Below are 20,307 nucleotides of genomic sequence, written 5' to 3'. Positions count from 1 at the left end.
CGGAGCTGGGGACCGAACCCAGGGCCTTGCGCTTCCTAGGCAAGCACTCTAACCACTGAGCTAAATCCCCAGCCCCTATAGTATCACTCTTACTGGTCAGCCACACTGTCTTCCTCTGTACCTCTCTCCTGTGGCTGGATGGACCCTTTTCTCCCCACAAATAGCCCCTCCTCTGTTTTGTCATAGAGGTATGTAGACGTAAATCTAGATATAAAAATGATGAACTTTCCTTTTTTTAAAAAAATTTTTTATTCCCCTCCCCCTCCTTTCTCTTTTTTAAAAGACTTATTTATTTATATGAGTACACTGTCACTGTCTTCAGACACACCAGAAGAGGGCATCGGATCCCACTACAGATGGTTGTGAACCACCATGTGGTTGCTGGGAGTTGAACTCAGGACCTCTGGAAGAGCAGTCAGTGCTCTTAACCGCTAAGCCATATCACCAGCCCCTGGATTTTGTCTTTTTTATACTCCCATTACCCTCTCTAGTACCCCTACCCTTTCCTTTAGACTTCTTCCTCCACCTCGTAAAAACCCCCTCTACTTGCACAGTGTGTGTGTGTGTGTGTGTGTGTGTGTGCGCGCGCGCGCGAGTGCTTGAATCTAGATTCTGCACATGAGAGAAAATACTCTTTACTGTACTTAACATGACGTTATCCAGCCCCATTACTTTCTTGTAACTGGCAGGATTTCATTCTTCTTTACTTCCCTGGTGGGTGGGCGTCACAGTTTCTTCCATTCACCCAATGGAGCTCTACTTTAGCATGTGTTCAATAACTAGTAACACACACACACACACGCACGCACACACGGACACACGCATACACATGCACACATGCATACACACAGAAAGGAGGAAGAGGAGGAGGACGACGACGACGACGACGAAGACGAGGGTAAGAAAATGGATTCTTGATCATCGTTGGTGAAAATGTAAATTAGTACAGACATGGTACATAACAGAAGTGTGTTCCTCAAAAGATTAAGAACGAAAATATTGTACGGACCAGTAATCCCTTCGGCACATCCAAGTACAGAAGAACATTCGGATGTGATATCAAAAACAGTTCTCCTAGGAACTGGAGGCAGAAGGCGAGCTTAGACCAGGAGCTAAGCAGAAGGGCAGGTCTTCAGATTCCTCTTTACAACGATGCATTCCCGTAACCCAGCACTAGGGGGCAGGACAATCCCGAGTCCACAGCCAGTCTGAGCCACTTGGGAAGACCGTTCCTTTTTATCTGTCTGTCAGCCTGCCTATTTATTTACATACTCACTTTACATCCCACATCCCGATAGCAGCCCCCTCCCTCCCTCCTGTCCTCCCACTCCCAGACTCAGATCCCTCTTCCCATGACCCTCTCCCCCCACCTTGGAGAAGGGGAAGGCCCCCTTGGGTACCACCCCGCCCTGGGACGCAAGTCGCAACAGGACTAAGCACATCCTGGAAACCCTACCTTAACCAAAACTAAAACAACAAACAAAATCCCAGAGTAAAGACAGGAGGGAGACATCCTCCTGTGCTGTCTGAGGGACAGTGACTTTGAGTGGAAGCTATATGCTGAGGACGTCAAAAAGCCAGAACAAAGAAGTATGTTTTTTTTTTTAACCATGAGAAATAACTGATGGAGAGGATGTTTAACCTGATTAAAAATTTACATAAAACCACATATACCCAAGCAGCACTTGCCACACTGTTAACGTGTACCTTATTTCGTATCTGTTACAGTTCATTTAAAAAAGGAAACACTGGTGGGGGGCGGGGGAGGGGAGGTTGCAAAAAAAAAAAAAGTAAAAAAAAAAGGAAACAGTGTGTTTGTATTAAAATGTTTTCAGTGATGCATGAGATTAAAGTTACCTACTTCTCTCTCTCCTTAAATTATGACATATTTAGACATTTGGAAAGTGAAGAAATTGTGTGCCCCAATTGTATTCACACCACCTATACTTAATATTTATATATGTTATAATATATTATATACCTTATATATTATGTATTTTATATGAGTGTGGTATTTAATGTGCAGATAAAGCTCTACTCGCTATACTTTTTTCTAAAGAGATTGTCCCTATGCCACGGTGTTGTATTAATTATTAACGCTACTCAAACCGCCCCCGCCCGGGGCTGCATGCATTCCTCGCCACCCGCCAAAATGCTCTGAATTATCGAAAGAAAGAAGCACACATGGTGCTTTATTTTTAATATGCCCTAAGCAGCGCAATGGTTAGGCCACTCCCAAACTCCCGTGTCGCTAACACCTCCCCTCCGATACTCCCGAATTATTACTTACTAAAGTCTATATTCCATCTCTGCTACCCCAGACCCAGTCGCGGGAGGGGTCGCTCTTTCCAGGCCCTTTCATCGCTTCTCCAGCTCTTAACCTGATCTTTCTGCTTCCTCAGCATGGAGATTCTCAATCTTTCTTCTTCCCTGGGTTCCCTTGCCTGGGTAATCTAAAGTCCTGCCTCTGTCTCCCTGCCCAGCAACTTGCTGCCAGCTACTTTTATTCACCAATCAAAGCCAACTGGGGGCAGGGACCCTCAGCGTCTTACAGGCAGAGGTGACCTTTGGGAACCCAAAACATCATACAAGCGATAAACCATTTCCACAACACCACGGTATTGTGTGACCCCCCCCCTTTTAAAAATATTTATTACTTATAATTGATTATTTAGTTCTTCTGCGACTTGATGTCCCAGGAGGGGGTGGTACCCAAGGGAGGTGTCCCCTTCTCCAAGGGGAGGGGATAAGGGGAAGAGGGATTTGTGAGGGTGGGACTGGGAGGAGAGAAGGGGGGGGGCTGCGATCAAGATGTAAAGTGAATAAATAATAAATTGTATTTATTTATTATAACTTTATGTATTTATTATCTGTTTGTATCACACACATAAATGTGCAGGGGTTAGGGTATGTAAGTGCAGGTGCCCTTGAAGGCCAGAAGATGATGTCAGGCTCTGGAGCTGGAGTTGGAGTTACAGGGTGTTGCGTGTCATGGAGCAGGGATTCTGGGGAGCTGAACTCTGGTCCTTTGGGTTTTTTTTGGGTTTTGTTTGTTTGTTTTTAGACTTTATTTATTTATTATATATAAGTATACTGTAGCCGTCTTCAGACACCCCCCGCCCCCAAAGAAGAGAGCATCAGATCTCATTACAGATGGTTGTGAGCCATGGTTGCTGGGATTTGAACTCAGGACCTCTGGAAGAGCAGTCAGTGCTCTTAAACCACCGAGCCATCTCTCCAGCCCGCTCTGGTCCTTTGTAAAAGCAGCCCGCAATCTTATCTGTGGTGTGGTTTGAATGAAAATGGTCCCCACAGACTCACAGGGACACTTAGTAGGAAGTCCAGTCTTGGAGTGAGTGTGACCTTGTGAGAGTGGGCGTGGCCTTGATAGAGTGGGTGTGGCTTTGTTGGAGTGGATGTGGCCTTGATGGTGGAACTTTATCACTGGGGATGGGCTTTGAGGTTTCAAATGCTCAAGCCACACCCAGTGTCACTCTCTCCTCCTGCTGCTGGAGTGAGGATGCAGATGTAGAACCCTCAGCTCCTTTTCCAGCACCACGTCTGCCTGCTGGCTACCATGCTTCCTGCTATAACAATAACAGAATAAACCTCTGGGCTGTAAGCCAGCCCCAGTTAAATGCTTTCCTTTTATAAGAGTTCCTGTGGTCATTCACAGCAATGAAACCCCAACTAAGACACTATCTCCCCAGCCTTGTGTTTATGCTATTTATTTATTTATTTATTTATTTATTTATTAAATACCTGATTTTGCTATGTAGCCCAGGCTACTCCCAAAGTTGCAACCCTCCTGCCTCAACCTCCACGGACCTTACACCACCAGACCGGGCTCTGTGTATATTTTTTACAATTTTGTAGCATGAACATGAATATGTAGCTGTGTAACTATTATCATTGACTATAACATTACTGAGCCTTAATGTGTACTTTAAAATACCACACTTACCAACTTGCCAGTTTCTTCCCTTGCACGACGAATGCATACGAGCCCATTAAATGTTTTAAAACGCTTGACGCTTTTATGTGGACAACGCACAATTTATGCACTAGCACAGTGGTTTTCAATCTTCTTTTTTTTTTTTTTTTCGGAGCTGGGGACCGAACCCAGGACCTTGCGCTTGCTAGGCAAGTGCTCTACCACTGAGCTAAATCCCCAACCCGGTTTTCAATCTTCTTACCTCATGTTGTGATGGCCTCAACCACCAGATAGTTTCATTGCTACGTCATCGTTGTACTTTTGCTGCTGTTATGAATCATAATGCAAATATTTGACATGCAGAATATCTGGTATGGGACCCCCAAAGGAGTGGTGACCCACATGTTGAGAACCGCTGAACTACCTCAGGTCAGTGGGGATTTTGATTGTCCGGGCTTTTGCTACAAAGTATCATTAATGACTTTCGCTTTCTGGATCTTACAACTGAGCGCCTCTTCTTCCCAGGACAACCTTGTGAAGTTGGTTCTCCCCTTCCACTTTTACGTGGGTTGTGGAGATCAATCAGGTCATCCGGGTTTTGCAATGAGCGCAATGAGCACTTTTACCCTCTGAGCCATTTTGCTGCCCCAAGCAAAGGGGTTTGTGGACAAAACTCTGGATGTAAAGTGTCTGGATTTTACAGTCCACCTGTCTTCACCTTCTCCCGATGCTGCTAAATGGCTCAAGCCATGGCTCCAATACATGTTCAAAATTTACTATGATTGTCTCATACTGCTCTGTTTGGGAACGGTTTACCTTTCTGGTCTTTTGATTGGAACTTACAGTTTCCAATTTTATGCTGAAAAGCTCTCAGGGAGAACTTTCCCTCAGGATGGAGACCCTCCAACTCCAAAGACCAGACCGAGACACCACAGGATGCAATCAGCAAGAGGATTTGGTTTATTGTCGGGATACACAGGCACAGGCACCTGCGGGCGCTTCAGTCACTCGGGGGACTGGCGCGCCCCACGGAACTAAGGATGGGCTTTTTATAGGATTTTGGGGAGCAGAAGCAAGCATACAGAAGCAGATGCATGGTTACAGGGATATAATTGGTGGATTCTAATATGGCAAGGGTTTAGCCCGGGGGCAAGTTTCCTAGCTACCTTCCGGAAACATAACGGCTGACTCGGCCCCCCAAGGGTTCAGCCCGGGGGCAAGTTTCTTAGCTACCTTCCTGAAACATAAGGACTGACTCGGCCCCCCACCAGGGTGTGGGACCTCTCCCGGGGCTTTTTTTTCCATTGTCAGGTGCTCAACCGAAGTCGTCCTGTTGCCAGGCCTTCAACCAAACACATCCTGCTTGGCAGCCGCTGTGTACTCAGTGTTCTAACCTTTCCCTGAACCAGTCATCTTAAGTACAGCCTTGCAAAATGGCGTTACTGCTGCTAAGCCGGGGTCTTTCAATGCATTTATGGTTTGTTATGGTTCATGGGTGTGTGAATTCTTCATGAGTTTTCTTTGTTTGTTTTATTTTATTCTGATTTGTTTTGTTTTTAATTTTTTATTAATTTTTATCTATGAGTACACTGTAGGTGTCTTCAGACACACCAGAAGAGGGCATACAGATCCCATTACAGATGGTTGTGAGCCACCATGCGGTTACTGGGATTTGAACTCAGGATCTCTGGAGAGCAGTCAGTGCTCTTAACATCTCTCCAGTCTTTATTTGATTTTTTTTTTAATGTGTCTGTTTTCTAAAGAGAGAGAAAAGGAAGTTTGATAGGGGAGGGGGAGTCTGGTAGATAAGGGAGAGGAAGTTGTGATCAGAATATATTGTATAAATTTTTTATTTATAAAAACACAAGACTTTTTTTTTTGAGAGACAGGGTTTCTCTGTAAATCCTAGGCTAATCTGGGATAAAACCAGGCTGGCCTCAAACTCACAGAAATCCACCTGCTTCTGCCTCCTAAGTGCTGGGATTAAAGGTGTGCCACGCCCCCTCCTGGCTAGAAAACAATTTAAGAAAACAAAACTCAATGTGATTAGATTGTTCTGATAACCAGACACATTCACTGTCATTTTTAAATCAGTCATTTCCTGGTCCCTCAGGAAGGGAAGCAACATCCACCTGCTCAGGTGTTCCTGCATGCATAATTCCTTTGTGCATTTTTTGTTGTTTAAAATGCCTCATTCCTGGGGCTCCACCACTTGGGTCTGGGGGATTAAACTCAGGTTGTCAGGCTTGGCGGCAAGCCCCTTCACCCTCTGAGCCATCTCACCAGCCCTTCTGTTTTTTAAGCCTTATTCTTCTTTATACATTATGCATATTAGATGAAAGTTTTAAATATTCATGTAATCAGGTCCCCAAGGGATCTACGCAATCAGCTCTCTCCCTTTTGAGTTTGTGGTTTTTTCCAGAGTCTTATGTAAGAATTCTCTCTTTAAGGTCACTGAAGTAGTCTGGGCTTTTGTTTGTTTGTTTGCTGGTTTTGTTTTTTGGGTTTTTTTTTTTCCTCTAAAACCTTGTCTTTGGTGAGCCTAGATCTCTGTCTGTCCCTGACTTCAAGCTCTGCATGCCACGTACAGTGCATATTCCCTGGGGTGGGCAGTATGTCCTGTCACTGTTTAAGCTCTGTAAATCCTTATTGTGCCTCTGGCTTTATTATTACCACATTGGTTCATGCCATTTCAATCGCTTTGGCTTCATAACGAGTTGTGTTTGGCTTATTCTTTATTTCTTCGAGACAGGGTCTCACAGTGTAGTCTAGGCTAGCTCAGAACTCACTAGGTAGCCCAGGTTAGCCTCAAACCCTGTCTTCCATCTCAACTGTCGGGGGCTGAGATTTCATCTGTGAACAACCAGAATGAAAGTATTCCTTATTGTTTTCTATGAATTTTAAGATCAGCCTGTCAGAGTCCAGAGAGAAACCATGGGGATTTGGTTGTAATTGTGTTAAGTGGGGAGATTGCTCTGGGGGGGAACTGACATCGTTAACACAGCAATCCTGACTGGGTTTATATGCTGGATGCTCCATTTATACATGTCTTGTACATGTTTGCTTGCTTGGATTTTTAAATCCCCCACCATGTGTGTGTGTGTGTGTGTGTGTGTGTGTGTGTGTGTGTGTGTGTGTGTGGTGTGTGTGGTATGTGGGTGTGTTATATGTCTGGTATATATGTGGTGTGTGTGTGTTATATGTGTGTGTATGTGTGTGGTGTGTGTATTATGTATGTGTGTATGTGCGTGTATGTGTGTATATGTATGTGTATGTGTGTGGTGTGTGTATTATGTATGTGTGTATGTGCGTGTATGTGTGTATATGTGTGTGTATGTGTGTGGTGTGTGTATTATGTATGTGTGTATGTGCGTGTATGTGTGTATATGTGTGTGTATGTGTGTATGTGTGTATGTGTGTACGTGTGTGTGTGTGTGTGTGGTGTGTGTGGTATGTGGGTGTGCTTTATGTTTGGTATGTATGTGGTGTGTGTGTGTGTTATATGTGTGGTGTGTGTGTATTATGTATGTGTGTATGTGTGTGTATGTGTGTGTGTGTGTGTGAGAGAGAGAGAGAGCGAGAGAGAGCGAGAGAGAGAGAGAGAGAGAGAGAGAATTTCCAGGACAGCCAGGGCTACACAGAGAAACTCTATCTCAAAAGTGAATGAATGAATTAATGAGTGAATAAGTAAATAAAAAAAATAAAAATGTTATTCATAGGGCCAGGCAGAAGTCCTTGGTCTGTGCGCCTGCCAAGGACTATGGTGGTGTTTATGGTTCGTGCTGTGACAGAGGGCTGTGTTGATGTCCGTGGTCTGTACCAGCACTGGAGACCATGCCGAGGTCTGTCATGCGCTGGTGCTGGAGACCATGTGGAAGTCGGTGATCATGTTCCCCGCTGACTCTGAAGGGCAAGGGAGCTACCTTTGCCGTGGTTCAGATGACTGTGGACTCAGCTGAGGAAGGGGGACGTAGAAAGTTCCGTGACAATCCCTACCCTACTCCTTCCTTAAAAAAAGTAACAGTCTAGACAGAAAGCCATCAGAGTGAACTCGCAGAAAGTGTGATAAGGACTCTGAAACTCTCCACGATGGATGGCTTCTGTTGGGGTTGCGGATCAGGAAGGACCAGTTTTCTTTAAGGGACTGGCAGCCAGGGAGTTTGACCATGTACCAGAGAGTATATGGGGAGTATGAATTGGACTTACTTTTTCTTCTCTGGGGGGGGTGATGTCACAAGGGTTGGGGGACAGACCTGGGAGGACTGGGAATGATCATGATCAAGGTACATGATGTGAAATATCTAAACAGTTGGTGAAAATATTGTGTTGGAAAAAAAGAAGAACGTTTTGACAGGAATATGGGTGCGATTGGAAGTAATGATAAACAAATTAACAAATCATCTTCCAGAAAGACAAAAATGTTAATGTAGAAATATTGTTAGAAAACAATTTATCTAAAAATATCGTCCTACCTTCCAAAACTATAGAGTCTCTTGGGAGGGGGATGAATCTGGAACTTGCTTTAAAATTCTTCATTACTGAACTGTCTTTGGGTTAATTGTTATATTTAATCTTCGGTGTTGTATAAGAGAGGGTCTAAGATTTTTCCCCGGCTGGTTACCCAGTCACTTCAGCAACGTCCTTTGAATGATTTCTCTTTTGTAGACTTAGAGTTTTCAAAACCTACTTTAATAAGGGTTCATAAACCCTTCAAACCCCTTTGTAGCCCCACTGTCCAAAGGTAGGGGAGAAAAGATAGTAGATAGGACAAGGGGATGTGGGCCTGTTTAGAAGTAGTTCTTTGGGACGATTCCAATCTCCATTGTCAGAATACCAGCAGTCCAGTTCAGTAGTGTCAGGATACCAACAGTCCAGTTCAAAAATGTCACCAAACTTGAATCAGTATTAGAGGCACGATCCAGCAGAAACAGCCAGGCTTCCATCAAATAGGCACGGGTCAGCAGGAAAGACCAGAACCAGCCAGGGTTGCCAGGAGTTCTCTGCTGTGCCTCTTAATGAAGTGAAGAGGACAGAACAAACAAACAAAAAAAAAAAAAATAAAGAAAAGAAAAGAAAAAGAAGGGGCTGGGGATTTAGCTCAGTGGTAGAGCGCTTACCTAGGAAGCACAAGGCCCTGGGTTCGGTCCCCAGCTCCGAAAAAAAGAACCAAAAAAAAAAAAAGAAAAGAAAAGAAAAGAAAAAGAAAAAAAAGGAAGTATTCCAAGGCTAATTATGCAAGGGCCCCATCACTGTGTGTTGAGTCCTATTTATACTTTCTCCAAACATCACATATCCTCTCGGGGTCTTGCCTCAGCAAAACATTACGTGAATCTGGATCACAGAACCAGAAATTTCCACTTCAGTCTTTCTTTCCTTTGACAGCTTGAAATGACTTTTATGCTAAATTCTCTTTGAATTAAGGTCCTTTCTATTTTTTTTTAATTCTCCACTCTGCTTCTCACGTCTTGTTTGTCACTGAAGTTTAATCATAGGTGTGAGTCTCCGCTTTGCTGGTTTGAGGTTAACAACAGCTCTGCTTTTTCTGTGGCAGAGTATGGCATGGTGGCATTCAGTGACAGTGACTCACCAAACACTTAACAGGTGCTTGGCAAAAGTGATGAGATGTCGTTGTTCAGACAAGCTCCTGCTGCAGGTTCCAAGTGTCCAAGGTCAGAATGGAGATTAAATGCCTCCTAACCGAATGGCTCCAGATGGGCCAGCTCTTCTGAAAACCCAGTGTCCAGGCTGAGTGAGCTGAACTAGGAACTGAGCTGGTTTTTGCTTTGACCGTTACAGAAAAGAAACACAAGGCTCGGGTGTGGTGTAGTGGTACACTGCTTGCCTAGTACATTTGAAGTGGTGTCCCCAGAGCTGTAAGGGTCTGCTTTATTTTAATGTCCGTAGTCTTGTACTGTTCATCCAGGGATACTTTGATTTACTCCTGCCCAGTGGGAGCCCTTGTCCTATTTCATAAAATGGAGGCTGCTTCATTTTCATGTATCTCTGTCTAACAAAGGCCATTAGAACTGTAACCAACCCCGTAGTAAGTTTTCCTTTTGACAAAACCTGTGATTTACTGTCACCACCGCCCTTATGAGTCTGTCTTATTACTCCTGCCTCATAAGGGTTCGGGAGGGCTAATGGGTGCTCCCATTCCAGTCTTAGGATAAATTAACACATGGCCCCTGCTTCCTTTGAAATTACACCTGGCATAGCTTAATTTACAAGAGACGCTTGTACTCTTGTGTTTACTGAAGCATTGGCCAGACACCGGATCAACTGCAGTGTCTGTCACCGATGATCAAAGCTGATGTACCTGCAGGCTGCGCAGAGTATCCCGTCCCTTGGCACAGCGTAGATGGAGCTCGACAATGCGTTAAGCGAAATAAGGCACGTGAAGAAAAAACCCGGCATACACTCATGGAGGGCTTCTGAAAAGGCTTTGTTCACGGTTACTGGAGGCTGGGGTGGGGGGTTGGGGGTAAGGGGCGGAGGGATGGGTACTACTCAGTTATAGCCTGAAGAGCAAGAAGTTGTGTGTGGTATTTCCCAGGAGGGTGTCGAGGGGAGCAGTGTGTATCTAAACAAACACACACACAAAAATGAACGAACAAAAAAGGTTTTGAATGTTTTCGCCACAGAAAAATGACAAGTGTTTGAAGGTTTTGATGTCCGCACTGGTTTTGATTTAAACACTAGACGATGAACAAATGTACCCCAATTCCACGTGGTAGTCTGTTGAACCCAGGGCTGTCCGAATGCAAGACAAGCGCTCTCCCACTGGGCCACACCCCCATCGATGCAGACTGGGTTTACTGTTGTTATATAATCTTTTTTTTTTTTTTTCCGGAGCTGGGGACCGAACCCAGGGCCTTGTGCTTCCTAGGTAAGCGCTCTACCACTGAGCTAAATCCCCAGCCCCTTGTTATATAATCTTATATCAGTTAAAAGTTTCATTTAGTAGTCGGAGCACGGGGGGCCGGCCGTGAGGAGCACTGGAGGTGGGGAACATGTTGGAGTCCGAGCTGGGCAGAAAGTGGGACGGGTGCATGGCGGATGCGGTACTGAAGCTAGGTTCTGGTTTTGGATTAGGAATTTTCTCCCTCACCTTCTTTAAGAGAAGAATGTGGCCATTAGCCTTTGGTTCTGGCGTGGGATTGGGGATGACCTACTCCAACTGTCAGCATGACTTTTAGGCTCCATATTTTTTTCTACATGGAAAATATGTCAGAGAGCAGTGACTTATGCTGAGAACATCCCAGTGGGAGGAAAGAGAAACCGTGTTTATTTCTCAGGAATACTGAAGTGTCCTGGAGTGCGCTGACGTCATGTGACAGTGCCATCAACTCCAGCCACTGTTTATGTGTTTGAAACCAAGTCTGTTGCTTTTGTTTCATCTCTTTGGAAATTGTAAGGAGGTCTTAAATAAATGAAAAACAGGAAAAAAAATCATTTAGTGAATTGAAAAAAAGCCAACACTGTATAGAGGTCAGGAGACAGCTGGCGTGAGTGCCTTATTCTGTAATGATAACATCTAAGCGGCAGCCATGCATCTTCTGTGTTCTCCAGTGAGGTCCTGGCAGGTTAATGTCTGCGTGTTCTGGCCTTTTCTGCTTGGAAGATCAAATTGTGGTTCACAAGGCAGGGAAACTCTCCTTTAAAGCACAACCTAGTCTGTTCCCAAATTTGTGATCTTGCTTCACCTTCTTCTAAAGTTTGTATGTATGTATGTATGTATGTATGTACACTGTAGCTGTTTCAGACACACCAGAAGAGGTCATCAGATCCCATTACAGATGGTTGTGAGCCACCACGTGGTTGCTGGGATTTGAACTCAGGACCTCTGGAAGGACAGTCAGTGCTCTTAACCACTGAGCCATCTCTCCAGCCTTGCTTCATCTTCTTGATTCCAGTGTTCACCCATGGCAACTAGGAGAGGGGCCCATGTTCACCCAGGCTGAGGAGTGAACTCAGGGCCAGGGGAACTGGACCATTGGTACTCCAGTCTTCATGATCCTTTGTGGTGCTTTGCTGACAGAAACCTGCCTTATCTATCGATGTATTCTCAAGTCATTCTAAGACACAGGAAAACACCACCGATTACCGACTGGCCAGTCATGGGGTATTCCATGTTATATCCAGCTGACATACTAACCATTAAAGAGAATGATCTCGAATCTCAGCCTGAGGTGCAGGTCTGCAATCTCTACACAGATCCATGCTGTCCCAGGGAGGTGGCTAGCGGGCTTTGCAGATGAATGCCAGCCATCTCAAGCTTGCTCTGAGGAGTTTCCAGTTTTGTTTTGGTTTTTTTTGTTTTTTGTTTTTTGCTTACAGTTAATAAAGTATATAACTGTCCTTCCTTCTGTCTAACTCTGGGCCAACCACTTTGCTCAGACTTGTGAGGGACACAGAGGTAACCATACATACAGGATGAAAGGGAGACAGAGCACTTTAGGGCTTGCCATGGGAGGTGAAGATACTTGTCCACATGTCCAAGAGGACGAGGAAGGCCAAACAGACAAAAAGCCCTAGCTTCCAAAGGGACAAAGCCCAGACTGGTGTAGAAGGTGCGTGACTTCAAAGGGTTCCTAGGATCCAAATCTCGGATCTATCTCGGGTCCAGAGCCTTGCACCCCAATTAGGGCAGCAGCTGCTGGTGTCCTGTTACTTGAGACAGCTTTGGAAGCTGTGATTAGGGTTAAGAGACGTCAGTAGATTGGGAGACCATGGCTGTTAAGGCTGGCTATTACCTCATAGCAGGAGTGGTTGTCTGAGCACCACTGTAGATAGTAGTCAGTGAGCTCAGCCACTGAGAGGCTCTCCTAGAGAGTGGGGAGGGGATTGCCTGGAGAAACGGCTCAGCCATTATCTGAGCACTTGGTGCTCTTACGGAGGGCCCCACACCAGACAGCTCACGACTGCCGACTCCAACTTCAGGGGCATCTGACGCCTTCTTCTGACTTCTCTGGCTGGGCACCTGTGCTCGAGTATTACACAGACAGACAAGTAGGCAAGCACAAATATACGTAAAAATAAAAATGTCATTGTGCATATGTATAGGTTGATGTCTTTATGCAGGAAGGTAGGTACGGGATAGACTGAGGCCTGTCATTGGACGAGAAGGAAGGATGGGCAGGAGAAAAGTTTTAGGAGGAAGAATGAGGAGAAGGATTCTTCTCTGTGTATAGATATAGGTTATTATGAACATTTTAAAGGGACGGGTGTGTACGGGATTTTGTGCTGTCTAGATGGGCAAATTATATCTTATCAATTGGATCAGAGGTTATTGTGTGGTATGCTCTTTCCTGTGGTGACTTCATTGAGTTCAAGAGAAGGTGTTTTGGGGGCTGGAGAGATGGCTCAGTGGTTAAGAGCACTGACTGCTCTTCCAGAGGTCCTGAGTTCAATTCCCAGCAACCACATGGTGGCTCACAACCATCTGTTTTTTTTTTTTTTTTTTTTTTTTTTTTTTTTTTTTTCGGAGCTGGGGACCGAACCCAGGGCCTTGCGCTTCCTAGGCAAGCGCTCTACCACTGAGCTAAATCCCCAACCCCGAAATGTAACCTTTTTTTTTTTTTTTTTTTTTTTTTTGGTTCTTTTTTTTTTTGGAGCTGGGGACCGAACCCAGGGCCTTGCGCTTCCTAGGCAAGCGCTCTACCACTGAGCTAAATCTCCAACCCGACTCACAACCATCTGTAATGAGATCTGATGCCCTCTTCTGGTGTTTCTGAACACAGCTACAGTGTGCTCATATGAATAAATAAAGCCTTAAAAAAAAAATTGAAAGAGAAGGTGTTTTGGCGAGACGCACCAAGCACGCCACGGAATTGGAATGTGTGTGTCTGGCGTGGAAACGACCCTCCAAGGGAACCGTGAATGAAAGCAAGGCAGCACGCTGGAACGGCTCACAGACGACCCGGGTTAGAGGGAGCCCAGGAGAGAAAGCTTGGAGCAGAACCGGTCGTGCTGTTTTTTATTTTTACCGCAACACGTACACATTTGTGTCTGTGGTGGGTACATGAACATGTGCGCATGTGTCAAATCCCCTGGAGCTGGAGTTCAGCTGGTTGTGAGCTGTGAACCCAAAGTGGGTCCTCTGCCAGAGCACTAACTAATACTGAAGTGGAAACTTTAGGGGTTCTTTGGACAGTCAGTCGAGTTGGATGGGGTTTTGCTGGGACAAACACACACGGAATGTTTTCCTGAAGTGGACACGTCAAAGACTAAGGCAGACTTGTGAAGAAACGTTTCACTGAAGCAGACACAGGAGAGTGGATGTTCTGCTAAAGCAAACACGTGAAAGGACACGTGATGGATTCCTTGCTAACGACACACATGTATTGGTCCGCCTTACATTGCGCAGTTGAGCTGCATTTGTTAGGACACGGAGGACTTGGGCTGACTGGATGCACATGCTAGGGCAAGACCAGTGCTGAGGCAAAGCGGGTGGAGGACAGGTGATGTTTGGAGGGTATAACTAGGACTTGACGGAGTGATGGAGAGAGCACTGGCTTGCTGGTACAGCTAGCTGTGTAACCCTTGTGGGTCTCGAGTCTTTGCTGATGATCTTCCGCTTCGCTGAGGGAGACACAGCCTGAGAACTTTCCCTGGTGTCCCTCCACACCCCCATGCTGACTTGAGCCAAGGCTGAGGCCTGGTTGTCTCTGCCAGGTAATGCCACCGCTGCTGATTCAAGTTTGCTATCCCAACTCTACCCAACTGGACTACTGCTGTATTTGTGGAGTATTTGTGAGTGGACCTGAAAGGTAGAAGTTTTAAGGTTGCCCCCCTAGACAAAAGTTTAGGGCAGAAGAAAGAAACTGGTCGGGCCCTGGAACTGCAATTACACCAGTCTTCGGCAACTCTCTCCCAGGAACTAACTGACCATAAAGTTAGATTAAAATCTTAAAGAACAATCTTGAGAAACAGGAAGCTTCTCCCAGGAGCTGATGGACCATAAAGTTAAACAATCTTGGGAAACAGGAAGCTTCTCCTTGTGATTTTTCACTGGTATTCTTGACATTTTCCAATAACGCCCTCCCTACCCCCTTGGGTTGTGGTTTCTTCCTTTAAATTCCCCTTCTCTTAGCTACTGTTCGTCGAATTCCTCTGCCCCTGCGTGGGATACAAGTCTCAACCCCAGTGCACTGGTTCCTATCAATAAACCTCGTATTTTTACAGCAAGGACAGTCTTATGTGAGTTCTTGGGGGGGTTGCGTCATCCCGAGATTTGAGTGAGGGTCTCCCTGCTCAGACCGAGCTGCAACTGCTGACCCGTGAACTGAACTGACGATTTCCAGACAACACAGACAGGAGTTGCTCCAAAGAACCTTTCTAAGCAGGTCCACTGCTCCCCCTGCCCACCAATCCTTTCAACTACCTCTGGTAGGTGGTAGGCTAAAAGGGAGGTTAAAGAGTTTAAGAACCGGGCTGGAGAGATGGCTCAGTGGTTAAGAGCACCGACTGCTCTTCCCAAGGTCCTGAGTTCAAATCCCAGCAACCACATGGTGGCTCACAACCATCTGAAACGAGTCTGATGCCCTCTTCTGGTGTGTCTGAAGATAGCGACAGTGTAATCATAATATATAATAAATAAATAAAATATTTAAAAAAAAAGAGTTTAAGAACCACCATTAAAAATAAGGGTTTGAGGGCTGGAGAGATGGCTCAGCTGTTAAGAGCACTGACTGCTCTTCCAGAGGCTCTGAGTTCAATTCCTAGCAACCACATGGTGGCTCACAAACATCTGTAATGGGATCCAATGCTCCCTTCTGGTTGTCTGAAGACTGGACCAGCAACAGCATACCAACATATATAAAATAAATAAATCTTTAAAAAAAAATAAGGTTTGAAAAACTTAAAGTTACAATATACTCTTCATTTCTAAGTCACCTCTTCAGCCCCAAAATGAGGGGGGTGGGGACGAAGGAAGCAGGTGACCTTGTGTCCGGGTGCTGGGCTGGATGAGGAACGCTGCTGCGTCACAGGGCACCCACCACACCTCTCCCTGCTGCACCCTGAGCATGCTGGCTCAGAACTGCCCGGACAGAGCAGGTGTACGGCTTTGGCTTTTGCAGTACCAGGGTCAGCCACACTAGGTGAGCATTCTGCCGCCCAGCTGCCCCCTCAGCAGGGCCAACTGCATAGGAATGCTGGCTCATGGGTTGTTTGTTTCTGCAGCTGAGCCACACCTTTAGTACTGACTGGCTACATTACAGTCACACTGTCAGGGCAGGTTATTCCGAACGTCTTCAAAGTTGGGGACAAAAAACAAAACCAAACCAACCCCCCACTCCCCCAAACCAAGTTTAGCAGAACAGATGTAGGGAAACAGAATAGAGAAAACAAGTAAAAAATCAATAAAACAAATACGCATGCAAAATGGATTTTGAGGTTTGGAAAGGAGCGGGCAGGGATGCTGGCTTCCTTCCGGGCAATTATCTTTGTAGCGGCTAAGGCTGTATTTCATACTTGAAACAGTATCCACTGACCGCAGCGGCTGCTGCTGCTCCTCTAGGCACTATGACATTAATGACCAAAAAATTCAAACTCTTCCCTCAGGGATTGAGAATCCTACAGGCGATTTCCCAAACCAGATGTCCAAAGCACACAGGGAAGTCACAAATGTCAGCTGCTTTTGAAAGTGACCCCCTCCCCCCGCTCTGTTGAGGGGGCGGGGGTGGGGGAAAACACAAGCTCAGTGACGTCAGGACCCAACCAGATGAGCAGCGGTTAAGTTAGGGTTTGCTGTTGTCAGTAGCAGAGTCTGTACACTAGGTGGCGCTCAGAGGCAAGCCCGAAGCCAAGAGGGGATCGTGAAATCATCTGACTTGCAGGGTACTGAAGGATAAAAAGGAACATTCTCGGAAGAGTTCACAGTGGGGCTGTGTTGGAGACACGACGGCGGAGAAATTTAAAGTCACAATAATGAGCTGAACGTGTAGCCAGATTGTGTCAGAAAAGACGGAAGAACAAGGATACTGGGATGGGGGTGGGGGTGGTTGTGTGGAGGTGGCGTGCACGAAAAATTGAGGCAAAAGGATTGGGAGTTCAAGGCCAGGGCTACATAGGGAGATCCTGGCTCAAATAACAAACACAAAAGAAAACAGACAAACAAAATAGCAAGAAAGAAAACAAACCTAAATGAAGCCAAGAAAAAAGGATTGCATGAAGAGACAGATGGCACAAGAGATTGTATTTTTAGTAGATGAGCCTCTGCCCAGCCCAATAGTGACAATTCGGGCTTGTGATGGTTGTGATAAGCTGATTAACAATTTATCCCCAAGTCATAAGCAGGCAGGTGATGATAAAAGTCATTCTCGATGAAAAAACTGGGAGCCAGTGAGATGGCAGGGCAGGTAACGTGCTGACCTTGTGTTAGATCGCCAGACCCATGCCAAGGTTCCGACCTCCACGTGACACACACACACCTTTCACACACGGGATTCATGATAATTTGGGAAATCTACACAACCCTGTAGATTCATCCGTGGTCTGGGTAAAGAAGTTCTGGTTGTCCTGCTGTCGGGATGGGTCGGAAGCATGAGGACTGTTCTGTCGCCACAGACACAGAGGTACCCACAAGGGAGGAGTATCTTCCTGGCATTCTCTCAGCATGTCTGATGTGGAATGGCTTTGGTCGTGCAGGGATATGGTGGCTAATAATGACGTCAACATGACAGGATCGAGAACTGCCTAAGGGACACCTCTCGATCTGTCCGTGAGGGGGGTTCTAGACCCGGCTGAGATGGCAAGAGCTAAGCACCTACATCCAATCCATTTGCCGCTTCCCGACTATGGATGTGATGTGACCCGCTGCTTCCTAATTTCTCTCATGATGGACTGTACCCCTAAACTCTCAGGCAACAAACCCTTAAGTTATTTTTGTTGGCTATTTTTGTCATGGTAAGAGAAAGGCAACTACCTCAAGACACAGGAGGTCACAGTACAAGCAGCACCTCTCGTCGGCAGTCCTACTGACTGCTGGGACGTCTTCGCCATGTTTGCTCTCTACCGCAACCCTGGCCATCTCGGCTAATCTATTCAGGCGCGCATGCGCAATTCCTCTCTAGAACTTCGAGACAAACCGTGGTACTCGTGATTGAACCCTGGTCCTTGCACATGCCAGGCCCCTGAGCTGAGTCCCAGCCCAGACTCCTTAAGCCTCTTTGCTCAGGAAAGGTGGATGTTTAGCGGAAATTCATCCTTTGGGACTCTTTCTTCAAAAGCAGAATGGTTGTCACCTGAAGTCATTCGGTACTGCCCTTGGTTTGGACCCATGGTGGTAATTTTAGCAGAGGTCTACAGCATTCAAAGTTATCATTAATTTCCCATGAGCCCGAAGTGCTGAGTTCACTATCAGATTTGGAAGTTCAGTCAAGCATCCAAGGGCAACGACATATTAGTAACAAACACATTCTAGAACTTTCTTGGCTTGGTGCATCTTAAGATTTTATGACTTCATAGAGCAGTTAAATATACTAGGGACCAATAGATGGCTGCCACCTTATTCTGTCAAAAAAATACTTAAAGGAATTGATATTTCTACCAACACTTCACCGAAGGTTACTTCAGTACCGTAGATGTTGGTATAGTCTTATAATAAAAAGTAAATTCATGCTGGTAACCTTTCATTATTTATAATTCCTGGATAGCTAAAAATTGTCCTTGGTCATAATCTGGGGCCAATGTCTCCAGCATGAGAGGCTGAGGCAGAGTGAGCTGCCAGTCTGAGCTACACAGTCAGACTATCTTAAATGAATACATCTTGACAACTAACCAATATAAGAGAGCCCCAAGCCACTTATGCAACTAACTGGGAACCTTAGTCAGTGTTTATCTTAAAGCCAAGTGCCACCATAATGGGTACAAAGAAATGAAAAAACTTCTACCTATTTGGTAACAGCTACCATTTATGAAATAGCCCTTATCGTACAGCGCCACGACCTATGTTGTAAGCTGTATCACCAACTGTGATATTCAGTTACAGGGTGTAGACACAGCCACCTGTCAGACAGATGTCACTGTATCTCTAAACGCAGCTCCTCACGCTGGACACTCTAACTCAAGATCTCGATGCAGAAAGTTAAGCCCAAGTTGCCCGCCATTTTCTCTTCCTGGGCAGCCACCAGATTTATGTTGGTCTGAACTTTGGGGACAAACCCTGGAAGAGCCAGTTAGATATCAATTTGTTCACTTAAAGGCTGAAAGACAGGCTGGGGACCTGGCTTAGTGGGCTAAGTGCCTGCTGTGTTTGCATGAGGACTGGAGTTTGGGCCCTCCGAGCCTCCATGAGAGCGAGGTGCATCTGGAATTACAGCATCTAGAACTTGGCCACAGATCGATGAGAGACTCTGCATCTACATGTGAGCACACACTCTACACACACACACACACACACACGTCAAATAGAAAGGCTGAGGGGGCACATGGCTTTGCTTGAGGTCAGTGGATGGAAATGAGAAGGCAGCTAGGCAGGAGCTCGGGTGGTCAAAGGTGGAAGGTACGTGGAGCCCTGGGCGCTGAGGCAGAAGAGCAGCCGTTGCATATTAATCAACATATGCCTTCAAGCCTTTGTAAGAAAAAAAGATGGGGTCTGTTGTTTTATCTTCGAAGACAGTTTCTTTACTAGCTTAAGCCATGAGCTCAGTTATCCCGAGTGGGATAAAAGTTCCCTATGATTTTGATGGGAAGTCGCTCTCAGTGAGGCGGTGTGCCTCTGAGATCAGTACACTTGACCGTGAGTGTCTAACCCTCATCGATGGCATCAGTCTGATGTCCTGCTCTTGGGCTGGTGCTAATGCTGTGCATGTGTGTAGTCATATGAATGACTACAGGTGCACCATGCATGTGTGCGCTCAAATGGAGGCCTGAGGTTGATAACAGTCTTCCTGTATTGAGGCGGGGTCTCTTGTTGGACAGATTACATTAATTATGGCTGGTGTGGGCAGCTTGTTCTGGTGACCCTAACCTTTGCCTCCCTAGTACTTGGATCACAGGTGAGCCATCACGCCTGCCTGGCTTTTACGTGGGCACTCTATCCAGAGCCATCCCCCCAGCACTCTTTGTGACTACTTAAGCCACATCACTGTGGCCTCGGTGTCTGCTAGCTTAGCAGTGTGCAGTGGATCAGTTACATGCTGACCCAGGCGAGTTTAAGGAAAATAACATTCGGTTACTCTGACTGGAAACATTAAAGCACACACACTGAATCCATGCCATCACCTTACTAGGAGGAGTCAGGGTGAGGGCAGGGTTCTCTTACAGGATAAGAAAGAAACGCAACTTCAGCACACCCTACTACTTTCCAAGTTAACGAACTAGTAAGAAAGAAAGCGTCTCCCTTAAACTTACGAGTACAATGTACATGT

General features: G+C 45.8%; 1 pseudogene; it reads left to right on the top strand.

Moving 5' to 3' along the window:
* Positions 1–10,903: 10,903 nt before the first annotated feature.
* On the top strand, positions 10,904–11,175 carry Micos10-ps1 (mitochondrial contact site and cristae organizing system subunit 10, pseudogene 1; annotated as a pseudogene).
* The last annotated feature ends 9,132 nt before the right edge of the window (positions 11,176–20,307 follow it).

This window comes from Rattus norvegicus, chromosome 20, assembly GCF_021556685.1.
Source record: "Rattus norvegicus strain SHRSP/BbbUtx chromosome 20, alternate assembly SHRSP_T2T, whole genome shotgun sequence".
In the NCBI taxonomy this organism is placed as follows: domain Eukaryota; kingdom Metazoa; phylum Chordata; class Mammalia; order Rodentia; family Muridae; genus Rattus; species Rattus norvegicus.
The sequence above is the reverse complement of the archived record's forward strand: the minus strand, read 5'-3'. Positions and strand labels throughout refer to the sequence as shown.